This window comes from Mus caroli, chromosome 12 (genome assembly GCF_900094665.2).
Source record: "Mus caroli chromosome 12, CAROLI_EIJ_v1.1, whole genome shotgun sequence".
NCBI classification, from domain to species: Eukaryota; Metazoa; Chordata; class Mammalia; order Rodentia; family Muridae; genus Mus; species Mus caroli.
In genome coordinates this window covers 25,060,055-25,071,569 of record NC_034581.1, presented here as the reverse complement: position 1 = coordinate 25,071,569, position 11,515 = coordinate 25,060,055, and the positions used below count along the sequence as shown (strand labels likewise).

General features: G+C 48.6%; 1 protein-coding gene across 1 annotated transcript in view; it reads left to right on the top strand.

Moving 5' to 3' along the window:
• Positions 1 to 9,347: 9,347 nt before the first annotated feature.
• The window catches only part of Allc (allantoicase), a 31,987-nt gene continuing 29,819 nt past the window's right edge, over positions 9,348 to 11,515 (top strand). Inside the window, exon 1 of the mRNA XM_021179230.2 lies at positions 9,348 to 9,431. The gene's annotated coding sequence lies outside the window, so the exon portion shown is untranslated. The remainder of the gene's footprint in view (positions 9,432 to 11,515) is intronic.

The window sequence follows — 11,515 nt, the reverse complement described above, 5'->3', positions numbered from 1 at the left end:
AGCCCCTGGGAGCCCCTGGGAGCCCCTGGGAGCCCCTGGGAGCCCCTGGGAGCCCCTGGGAGCCCCTGGGAGCCCCTGGGAGCCCCTGGGAGCCCAGGTTACTTGATTCTGTTTCACAGTTCTTGACGTAGGTTTTTTTTTCAAAGTTTCTCTTTGAAACTCTTCAGGCACCGTGATTTTATGCAGCCTTGTCTTCTAAGTAGAACAAACTACGCCATCATAAATATAGTGTCTGATTGGCAAAGCGCATCACAGTTAGGCTGGTTGACTGTTGACATTCCCTTACAGCAGGCATGGAAGGTCATTGGCCTGAATATCCAGCCACTCCTCTCTGGCCAGTTATATATAATTCTGTTCTAACTGCAAGTATCTTAGGGTCTCTGGGAAGAGCTAAATTGTGTGGTCTGAGAAAGGACTAGGAAAAGGGGGTTCCGCCATCCATGCCGGGTGTACACTGTCCAGTTTGGCTGTTTTAGGGCCACCTACACTCTGGCACATAACCCCTCACCCACTAAACCCATTATTTCCCCAGCATGAACGTGGGTGGAGCTGAACTTTGCCATTGAGATTTTAGACAGGGAGGAGGTGCGGGGGTGGGGGGTGGGTGGGCAGGGCTTAGATATATTCCCTAGCTTCCCCTTCATACCAGGGAGAAAATTCTTGTAACGTGAGCTGAGAGGTTCCTGGTTTGTTTGGGAGAGGAGGTTCCTGTCTTTGTACGTGGGAAAGCAGAATAAAGCAAAAGGTGCCCAGGTGCTTATCTGAGCCAGTCTGCTGCTGCTTCTGTCTAATTTTTGACCTGGAGAGGCCTGCCTGCCTTTCTCCCTGGTGGTCCTTCCCTTGGTGCCACCCACACCAGTTCTGTTGATCTGGGGTTGTTACTTGGCATTTCTTCAATGCATGTTCTCACTATGGCTGTTCAGCATCACCGCTCCATCCTTTTAGAGTGAGCCATGAACTGGGGGATGATACCACGCCGGACATTATCTGAAGGAGAAACCAACCAGGAAGTTGGGCTCCACCGTTATGATTTTGATTGTCAGCTCTCAGTTCAAGCCTGGAAGCTTTCTGCAGGGGAGGCAAGAGAGGGTCTACTGAAGGAGGAGCAACTCAGGGTGAGGGTGCCAGGGAGCATTCATGGGTGGTCTAGCCTCATCCCTTACAAGTCTGCCTCTCAGCGGTCAGTGTGGCTAACAGCATCCTTCTCCATCTTCCCTCTTAGGGGTGGAGTTAGCCGTTGAGTGGCTGGGCTGCCTTCAACGTGCTTGAGTAACGTCTTGACATATATGCCAGTCAAATGGGAAAGAGACTCTACCCGGGTTCAGTTAAGCATTCACAGTGAGTGTGTGAGCTTGCTCTTCTCCAGGTCGAGGTGGGGGATGGGCATGTTTTCTGACCCAGATGACCCTGGAGAGTACTGAAAAGGTGTCTACATCTCCCTGCTCACCCGGGGCATCTGCTGCCCATGGAATCTCTCCCTTGTCTCGTGTCCACTTATCCTGGAGGCGAGGGTGAGCCTTGGAGTCTTCTATGTGAGAGTGCTGCCATATAACCGGGTATAGAGTCATCAGAGACACCCTCTAGCCTAGTTCTCAGTGCTCCGGGGGCTGCCTAAGGGAATTTTTATCTTCCTGTACAGTGGGATCTGTCTGCCCTCCCTTCTCTCCTACCCTTTCCTTCTCCAACATGAATGCCTTGACCTCTTGAAGTCAACTTGAGCGAGCAGCTGTATGTTCACAGCAACTGACCCAGTCACGCCCCAAGCTGGGATGAGACATTTACACAAATATTTTGCATTACAATTCATAACAGTAACAAAATTACAGTTATGAAGTAACAACAAAATAATTTTACGATTGTAAGTCACCACAACATGAGGAACTGAATTAAAGGGTTGCAGCACTAGGAAGGCTGAGAACCAATTGCTCTAGGATGTCTTACAAACTTACTCTTACATACCTAGGCTTGCATCCACATTAATACCTAACTGGAACGGAAGGTGAACTAGAGCTCTGCTCTGCACACTGCCTCCTACCTTATGGGAGATTAGAAGTACCAGGCACCTTGTAGTTTCCTCTGTTAAGCTCCATTTAGGCAAATTTGTGTTAATATAAAACATAGCAACAGCGTTCTAGCCATTGTTTATACCTGGTACATTTACATTACGGTGACTGTTTTGAAGCAGATCAGGTTGGGTATAAACACCTGGGCGCGGAGCCAGACCTCCGTCCTGAATTCCCTTCCCGAGGTTCAGGAGGGAACCTCAGTTCAGACCGGGGGCGGGTGGGGGCGGGGCTGGCTGCGCAGCAGGGCTGTGGCGGCTCAGGCGAGAGCTGAGATTCATTAGGTGCCGCAGTGAGGCGTGACCGGAAAGCTGGCGTGGGTGTCCTCTTTAGAATCCTCTGAGGAGCACAGGCTGAGATAAGATGAGCAAAGAGACAGCCTCGGGCCGTGGGTCAGGGATGTCAATGCATGGTGCCACACTGCCACCCAGTGGGAAAGATAGAGAAAGCCAGAGAGGTTTGCCCAGCAGGAGGAGTGCTGGGGCACTAGCAAATATTCTCTGGTCGGTCGGTAGGTCAATCTGTCCGCCTGTCTGTCTCTCTTTCTCTCTCTTGTGCATGTGTTCAAGAACGAGGGAGTATGACAGGGAAAAAAGGAGGGAGAGGGAGAGTCAGTAAGAGAGAAAGGGAGAGGAAAGGGAGAGAGAGAGAGAGAGAGAGAGAGAGAGAGAGAGAGAGAGAGAGAGAGAGGCAGAACAAAGGGGGGGGGCAGAGCAGTGGGGAAGGAGAACTCTAGGCTAGGAGGGGAGGCCAAGGCCATGGTGCCCTTCTTCAGAAAATGGCTCCATCCATACCTATCTCTGTGGTTTTCCACCCTCAAGGGACCACTGGAGTGTGTTTGCACAAGCCTAGTGGCCATTTAGGCAGAGCGAATGTAAAGCTAGTTAGGAACGCACTGGCCATGGCTGTAGGTGGAGGGATGTGGCATGTCTAGATTCCATGGCCAGCACCTTGAAGTCCCAGGCTGGCAAACTTTCACCCAGGCTGGTGGAAGAGATCCTGGGAGAGATGGATGTAGGGTACTTCTCTGTTTGGCTCAGCTCTATCAGTTCTCTCATGGGCAGCCATTCACCTGGCCGTTCCAGCTGATCAGGCTTGGACAGTCACTCTCCTCTCTAGCCTACATGTCACACAGTGACTGAAGGATGTCTGGGAACCCTGAGAGCAAATTCTGTTATTGTGTGCCCAAGGGGGAATGTGGCTGGGAGGAAGCTGAGCCCTGCGCTCTCCTAGTTTGCTTCTCTGTGGCTGTGATAACACCACCACCAGAATCAGCTTGAGGGAGAAAGGGTTTATTTGGCTCACAGGCCACAGTTCATCATGAAGGGGAGATAGGGCTCAAGCAGGAACCTGGAGGCTGGGACTGAAGCAGAAGCCATGGAGGGATGCTGTTTCCTAGCTTGCCCCGTGACTTGCTCAGCCTGCTTCCTTACAGAACGCAAGACCGCCTGCTCAGGGTGGCACTACCCACAGTGTGCGGGTCCCTTCCACATCAATCACACATCAAGAAAATACCCCACAGACTTACCTATGTGCAAATGTGATAGGGACAACTCCTCAATTGAGATCTCAGGAAATCCTAGCTGGGGTCCAGTTAAAAACACAAGCAGACAGCTAACCACTGACCCAGTCAACAGGTTCAACCTAACTCACTTCAATAGACCTATTCCAAAGCGGATGCTACTTAAGCTGTAAGTAGAAAGATCAGTTTGGTAAATTCACACAGAAATAAATTGCTGGGAAGCCACAGGAACAACCTGAAGCACCGGTTATGGAAGGAACAAAACCCATGAATCACATTGTATAGATTGCATGCAGATCTGTGTGGGTTCCTTGGCTACTGTGGCTGCGGATGCTGTTGCCAGGCTGCTGAGGCTGTTGCCATGGAAGCTGGCTTACTGATGTGCCTGTACATCACTGCTTTCCCACACAGAGCCTGCAGGCAAATCTGTGTGTCTTGGTACCTGGGGTCAGGGCCTCGTTTGATGCACAGATTGTGCACCGCACAAGTCCAAAACAAAACAAAACAAAACAAAACAAAAAAACCCCGTCAGCCTGTGTGCATCTGTGCTCTGCTCTGGAGACAGAGGTCCTGGAAAAAGCATGCATTTATCCAGTTTCTGTTTTGGTAGGAAAGTCCCTAAGTGGGATGGTGGCATCTATATACCGAATAATCATGTATAGATTTTACTGTGTAACATCACTCCCACATCCTTCCTTCCTTCCTTCCTTCCTTCCTTCCTTCCTTCCTTCCTTCCTTCCTTCCTTCCTTCCTTCCTTGTGTGTGTGTGTGTGTGTGTGTAAAGTAACCTCAGGTGTTATTCCCTAGGTGCTGTTTACCTTGGTTTTTGAGGCGTCTCTCATTTGCCTAGAGTTGGCTAGTCTGATTACAAGTACCACCACACTTGGCTTTGAAAAAAAAAGATTTAAAGAGTTCATGTATATGGATGTGTGCCCGATTGTGTGCAGCACCACATGTGTGCAGGTGTCTATGGAAACCAGAAGAGCATGCCAGATCCTCTAGAACTGGGAGTATAGGTGGTTGTGAGCTGTTTGATATGGATTCTAGAACCAAACCTGGGTCCTCTGCAAGAGGAGCCAGGACTCTTAGCCAATGAGGCATCTCTCTAGTTATTGGATTAAAAAGCAAGGAGGTTCTGGGGGCTTGAACCCATGTCCTCATGCTTGCAAAGCAAGGATTTTACTTAACGAGTCATTGCTTGGGTCCCTGTAGTGACTTTAAACATGAACCATTTAAATTGTGAACCGTCTAAATAGCGATTTTTTTTTGTGGGCCAAGGGTTGGGATGGAGGTCAGCAGTGATTGTCTTAGTTAGGGTTTTACTGCTGTGAACAGACACCATGACCAAGGCAACTCTTATAAGGACAACATTTAGTTGGAGCTGGCTTACAGGTTCAGAGATTCAGTTCATTTTCATCAAAGTGGGTACATGGCAGCATTCAGGCAGGCCTGGTGCAGGAGGAGCTGAGAGTTCTACATATTCATCTGAAGGCTGCTAACAGAATACTGACTTCCAGGCAGCTAGGATGAGGGTCTTAAGTCTCACACCTACAGTGACACACCTACTCCAACAGGACCACACCTTCTAACCCTGGACAGAGCATATACAAACCATCATAAGGACCTAGGACACACAGTGGCTCACAAACATCTGTGACTCCAGTTTCAGGGGATCTGATACCCTCTTCTGATCTCCACAGGCACCAGGCACAAACATGGTATATTTACACATATCCAGGCAAAACCCACTCATAATTCTCAGGAAGTTCCTGAAGCTTACAGGATTCAGAATCACCCCCTGCCCCCGACCCCACATCTCCCACACCCCCTGGCCCCAACACACACCAAGCAGTGATAACTCCTGGGGAGTGGAGACTCTGCAATTGGATGGAGCTCTCTGCAAGTCATACAGTGGGCTCTAGGAATGCAACTTATATAGGTCGTCTCCATTTTGGGGTAAGCTTCCAGTGATGTAGCTGCATTTGAGTCCCCTGTGTTCCTGGGAGAAGCCCTTCATTCATGCTTTGTAAGTGACCCCAATAAACTCACTGGATCACTAAGACTTGAGTGGAGTTGTTTCTTTTGTCTGTCATTCATACCAGGTATCAGACTTTTGTTCCCATCTCCCCAGGAAGTGCCACACAGCACTGGGTCCTCTTAGGGTCTGCCTGCTTTCCTTGGCTTTGCATTTCAATCATGCAGGTTGAGGTGCAGAATGGAAGGTTCATAAGACAATCAGAGGAAGAGGAGGCTCCTAGAATTGCTTAGCCACAGGGACACGATCCATGAAATATCTAGCCTCTCACAGGAGCCCCAGAAGATGATGGTGCATATTGCCTAAGCACTGAGTCCAGGCTCTCTCTCTGGGCAGTGAAGTCTGCAGCCTGCTAGAAGAGAAGTGTCTTCTAGCAGGTGCCTCCACAGTGGGGCATGTGACAGGTAGTTAATTTGAAAAGTAGACTTTTGCCAGCATTGGATCCACCAGTGAGAGGGTCGTGTCCTCCAGACGGGGATGTACAGCTATTGGGAGGAGCTTACCCAAGGATCCTTGTTCCTCCAGTGCAGGCAGCAGAACTGTTGCCTCCTGGGAAGTGGGAAACCACAGAGGGACATTGTGACTGTTCCTTGGCTGCTCTAGTCTGACTCCAGAAATCCTTGTCTCTTGATAGAATGGAACTGAGAGTGTGGGTATCCTATGGGGTTCCAGAAGAATCCTGTCTGCCTGGGGCCACTCCTCTGGGATTCACCACTTCACCTGCTGTTTTTCTCCTTTCCTCCCTATAGATGGAGGAGGATGGATGCTTGTGGTTGAGCACAAGGCCATTGGCTACATGCGGCCACCTACACGAGACTCAGCTCAGGAGACAGAGGGCTTGGATTAACTCTAAGTTGAATTGAACTATATTAATTTTATTAATTATTTAATTTTAGATAGATATTCAATTTTAAATGCCCAGTAGCTACTGCACTGAATGGCTTCTAGAACCTATTTCAAGGCATGATCTCCAGTCAGCAGCTGCTGCAGTGTCTAGCAACCCATTGCCTGAATGTACATTTGATTACACGATCAGCTCTGGTGTGCTCTGTGGAGTTCTGGTGGTCTTGCCTAGTGCTGAGCATTCTTCTGTGGCTTCCTGCATGTCAGGGCTGCTCAGACTTAGTGAAACTAGCTACTAGCTGGGTGTGATGCTCGATATGTGAGTATGTTTGTGAAGGCATTGCCAGGGAGGGTTGACTAAGGGGGAGACCCATGCTGAATGTGGGGGACATCATCTCTCGGGATGAGGTCCTAGATGGAATGAAAGGGAAAACGACCTCCAGGTATAGGCAGGCTCTCTCTGCTCTGCTCCATGGTACCTTCTCTCATAAAGAATTCACTTCTGGGGCTGGTGAGATGGCTCAGCAGTTAAGAGCACTGACTGCTCTTCCGAAGGTCCTGTGTTCAAATCCCAGCAACCACATGGTGGCTCACAACCACCCATAATGAGATCTGATGCCCTCTTCCTGTGGATCTGAAGACAGCTACAGTGTACTTATTTATAATAATAAATAAATCTTTGGGTCAGAGCAAGCAGAGACTGAGCAAATGGGGTTGCCCGGAACAAGCAGGGTTGACCGGAGCGAGCAGAAGTCCTAAATTCAATTCCCAACAACCACATGAAGACTCACAACCATCTGTACAGCTACAGTGTACTCATATACATAAAATAAATAAATAAATCTTAAAAAATAAGAACTTCTGAAGCTCTGACCCAATGCAAATCATTTCTCTCTTGTTTATCCCAATATTTGGTCACAGCAACGTGAAGCTGACTAACACAGCAGGGAAAGCCTTAGAACACAGGTACTGGGAGAATAAAGTCACATTAGGTAGTTTATTACAGCTAGATGCTTCGGCTTGTGTTCTTAATGAATTCCAGCTGAGAAGGGAGACGGAGGAGGACCACGTGGAGCCTTCAGGCCATTGGAGGAACTGAGTGCAGAGAAATGGGCTGAGTGTGTGCAGGCTCCGCAGGGACAGCAGGGACAGCAGGCCAGACTTTCTTTCACATGAGCTGTTTTTTGTCTCTTCAAACACAGTAATCGGGATGCTTCTGCTTTCTGTGCCAACTTGACAGTCTGCAATCACCTGGGGGGCCTAGTGATTTTCACTGAAGGAATGTTTACTACAGAATGCCCCGTGGGCATGTCTGTGGGGGATTGCTTTGCTTTAATTGTTGTGGGGAAACCTACCCTAAGTGTGGGAAGCACCTGCTGATAGCTGTGGGGATAAGGACATGGAGAAAGGACAGCCTAGCTCATCTCCTGGCTGGGCCTTCACTCCTATTGGTAAATTCATCTGCCCTTTTATTGCTGCTGCTGCTGCTATCACGGATAGCTGAACTAGCTTCTTCCAGCATCCTCCAGGAACTTTCCAGCACCCTCCAGGCTGTTGGTGCCAGGTAGGGACTTCTGAGTCCCTGTAGTGAAACAAATAGCTACAAGATTCTCAAGTCTCTCTGGTGTGAGACAGCCATTATTGAACGACTCAGACCATACTGTGTCAGCCAATCTAATTTAATGTATATTAACTTTATTGGCTCTGTTCCACCAAAGAACCTTGGCAAATACAGGTCGGGTGCATATGTGGGAAAGGGCAGGTTGGCCCCTGGAAAGGGAGTCAAGGAAAAGATGGAGGGGTCTGGGATGGAATATTCTGGAGCAGAGCTGGCTCTTGAGATTTCAGAAGTCCTTGTGCCTCTGTGTCTGGGTTTCTTAACTGCAGGGGGTGGAGGTTGGGGGGTGGGGAGCATCTGCTCCCAGGGTGTTCCACCTGCCTGCTGTGTCTCTGAGCAGCCACCAGGTACCTCCCTCTCTGGATGTGGCTCTGGGTGGGGGTGGGATGCACTGAGCTGGGCTGGGAAGTGACACAGAACGTTACAGGGATAGACATTCTTCTCAAAGGTCCCTGCAGTTTTTCACACTGCAGTAACTTCTGTGTACATATGCATTTCCTTGCACATTGGGTCCTTGGTTTATAACAAATTCTCTCAACAGCCCCCCCACTTGTGTTTTTTTTTTTAGAGATTTATTTATTTATTTTATGTATATGAGTGAGTACACTGTAGCTGTCATCAGATCTCATTACAGATGGTTATGAGCCACTAAGTGGTTGCTGGGAATTGAACTCAGGACCTCTGGAAGAGCAGCCAGTGCTCTTAACCACTGAGTCATCTCTCTAGCCACTCCTCACCCTTTTTTAGAAAAAGAATTTATTTTTATTTTATGTATAGGAGTACACTGTAGCTGCCTTCAAAAAAAAGGCGTCAGATCCCATTACAGATAGTTGTGAGCCACCATGTGGTTACTGGGAATTGAAGTCAGGACCTCTGGGAGAACAAACAGTGAGTGCTCTTAACCACGGAGCCATCTCTCCAGCTCCCAAGCCCTTGTGTTTTCTAGATGTCTGAGGCAGTTGCAGGGTGTATCTGTATTTTCTGAATAAATAAACATCTGTCTTGAAGAAATACAACGCAAATTCAAATTGTAGACAACAGCCGCAGCTGGGTGGGACGGTGAGAGTTTCAGCCATCAGGGAGGGAGTACGGTAGGATTGGCTTAAGGCCCTGGGATCAGTAGGATTACACATGCAGAAGGGAAGAGGCCTGCTCCAGTCATGGTCCCTTGGTCTCTCCAGGGACAAGGTGTTCCCTCGGCTCTATTTCCTATGCCCCTTGTGACATCACAAAGGAAGGTTCTCTCTGTCCTCCATAAATTCTAACGTTGCTGGTGCTAACACTTGAAAGCACTGGACTGTGGGGAGAGACCTTCAATCCTGAACACTGGGATCTGGACTCTTGAGTGAGGTTGGAGATCTGTTTATCATGTTGAATAATTTGTTATGTCTGACGTTGGTGTTGCCAAGGGAATGAAGTGGGAGAAGGGAGGAAGAAGTCCCGTCTCCAAGAACAGCAGACCCTTGGTTGGGAGAAAATAGGGAGGTGGCCCTAGGCACTATTATCAGTATGGGGTTCTAGGGCCCAGCTAAGAAGGACTGAGGGAGGTTTCATATTCTGGCTCTGGTCCTTGTCCTACTGGGGTTTAAGTCATATGACTTTTGTCTTTTAAAACATCTAAACATGGGTCAGGCTTGGTGGTGTACACCTTTAATTCCAGCACTCAGAGGGCAGAGACAGGCAGATCTCTGTGAGTACATGGCCAGCCAGTCTCCAAAGTAAGTTCCAGGCCATCAAGGCTACACAGAGGGACTCTGTCTTAAATGTCGATGATGACAACTTCAACAACAACAACAACAACGACATCTCAACATTGATGTGAAGCAAGCCCAATGCTATGGTTTAAACAGAAATATGCCCCGCCCAGTTCCATCTCACCCTGCCCCCTTCCCCCCCCCCCAAGTCCTGAATCTGCATACTTGTCCCAGCCAGCCACACTGTTTTAGGAGGTTATATAACCTTGGGATCTAGGGCTTAAGTGATGGATGCAGGGCTATACTGAATTCAAAGAGACACAGGTAAGAGCAGAGGCAATCACTCACTATGTAGTGCAGACTGGTCTTGAACTCATCATGATCCTCTTGCCTCAGTCTGCTGAGTGTTGGGGTCACAGGTACGCACTACCACACCTATGCAACTCTGCTGGTCTATGGCCAGAACTCTGCTCTGTTGCCTGTGGCTCCTCAGACTCCGCCTCAGCTCTCTCAAGCTTTGTCTCAAATGAGCAATGCCCTTCTTCAGATCACCCCAAAGTTCATTCTTGCAAAGCTTCTTAGAACCCGACAGTAACATCCTCTGGATTTCTTTTTTAACCTGGGATGATTCTAAGGCCAGGAGAGCCTCCTCTTCTTGGGGGTGGGTGGGTGGGGCAGTCCCTCCCCAGCTTCCCAGACTCACATGTAGCAGCTCTGCCTGTGACCCTTCCCTCAGCAGAGGAACTGCCTTAGTTACTGGCCTGTGTCTTACTCTTGATGGCTGGGAGTGTACGTGGGCAGCAATCAGGACCCACTTCAGCATGCCGCTGGGCTTAGGGGTGGCTGCTGCCTGGTTTCAGTAGCAGCATGGTATTTAAACAGATGTCAGGGAGGGTCACTACTGTGACTGTAGACTGCCATTCGGGCTTTTCTGAGAGAGGGAGAGTGGAGGAGGATGGAATTTGGAAGGGCTGGAGGAACTATAGATGTCTCCCTCTCTCTTGGACCTTAGCTGATTCTTTTATCCATTCTTTGGTCATATTCCTCCCCACAGAATCCTCTCCTGTCTCCTCCTCCTCACTGAATGACTTCTCCAGAAGTCTCCCTCCTGTTTTCATGTCTTTAAGAATGGCTAATGCATTTAATTAAGATTGTTGGCATGAACACTTGCATGCGCATGTGTGTGTGTATTTGTGTGTGTATGTACGTGTGTGAAGTGTACATGTGACTGTATGTATGTGTGAGCATGTATATGTGTGTGTGAATGAGTGTGTATATGCACATGTAAATGAGTATGTGTATGTGTGTGAGTGAGCATGTGTATGTGTGAAAATGTGGAAGTATGCATGTTTATGTGTATAAAAGTGTGTGTGTGTTTTTCTGTGTGAATGTGTATGTGTGAGTATGTATGTATATTTGAGTGAGCATGTATATGTGTGTGAGAATGTGTGTGTGCATGTATATGTGTGTGGATACACAAATATGTCTGCATGTACGTGTAAGTGTGTGTGAATGTATGTGTATTATTTTCTTGAGGAAGGGAAAAACTGGTGGCTACACTGAGGAATGTAACTCCCTCTCTTCTGCAGACCATTATGACTAGCTCCTTGAGGCACGGGTGGGCGACCTGGGCCAGTGGGCCATTCTTCAGTGACAGGTCCAGAGAGAGAGAAAGAGAGAGAGAGAGAGAGAGAGAGAGAGAGAGAGAGAGAGAGAGGGAGAGGGAGAGGGAGAGGGAGA